This window comes from Arachis duranensis, chromosome 6 (assembly GCF_000817695.3).
Source record: "Arachis duranensis cultivar V14167 chromosome 6, aradu.V14167.gnm2.J7QH, whole genome shotgun sequence".
In the NCBI taxonomy this organism is placed as follows: Eukaryota; Viridiplantae; Streptophyta; class Magnoliopsida; order Fabales; family Fabaceae; genus Arachis; species Arachis duranensis.
In genome coordinates this window covers 65,575,454-65,576,381 of record NC_029777.3, presented here as the reverse complement: position 1 = coordinate 65,576,381, position 928 = coordinate 65,575,454, and positions in this window count along the sequence as shown.

Below are 928 nucleotides of genomic sequence, written 5' to 3'. Positions count from 1 at the left end.
TTCTTTCTTGGGCATTTTTACTTTTCTTGTTTTGAGTTTTGGGTGTGAAGAATTGAGGAAATTCTGTCTCAATCTCCATTCAAAATTTCTTTAATTCTTTTCTGCACAATTGTGTTTAATTTCAATTTCCTTTACTGCTTCTTCTTCAATTTCTTGTTAATTGCTTTGTGGACTTGGATCTGGGAAGGCAATTGAGATCTAGACTTAGCTATCTAGTCTTTTGAGTCCTGAGATCCCATTTTCCTTTTCGTTTCTTCTGGGAACCCTGTTGCACTTTAATTTCATTTTCTGTTTGAATTTTAGTTTATTCCAATTCATCTTCTACTTTATTAATTGTTGCAATTTACTTTCTCTTGCTGGAATTCTAAATTCCCAATCCTTAATTCCCCTTTTATATTCAAGCAATTTACATTTCTTGCACTTTGAGTTACTGCAATTTACATTCTTGCACTTTAAGTTTCAGTCATTTAATTTCTTGTTCTTTAAGATTTAGCAAATTTACTTTCCTATTCTTTAATTTACTGAAATTCTCCCCTCTCCCTTTACATTTCAAGCAATTTAGCTTCTGTTCAAGATAAACCACTCAACCAATATTTGATTCGCTTTACTAAATCAACCACTAAACTAAAATTGTTCAATCCTTCAATCCCTGTGGGATCAACCTCACTCCCGTGAGTTTTTATTACTTGATGCGACCCGGTACACTTGCCGGTGAGTTTTGTGTTGGATCGTTTTCCACACATCAAGTTTTTGGCGCCGTTGCCGGGGATTGAAATAGATTGACAATGATTAAGTGAAGTGGAGATATAGATCAAGCATTTTTTTTCTTTTCTGTTGTTTTAATTTTGACTAACACACTAACTGTTTGAATTTTTGCTTAAACTAACTAAAACTTCATTCTAGCTATAGATTGAAGTTTCTTTGGTTT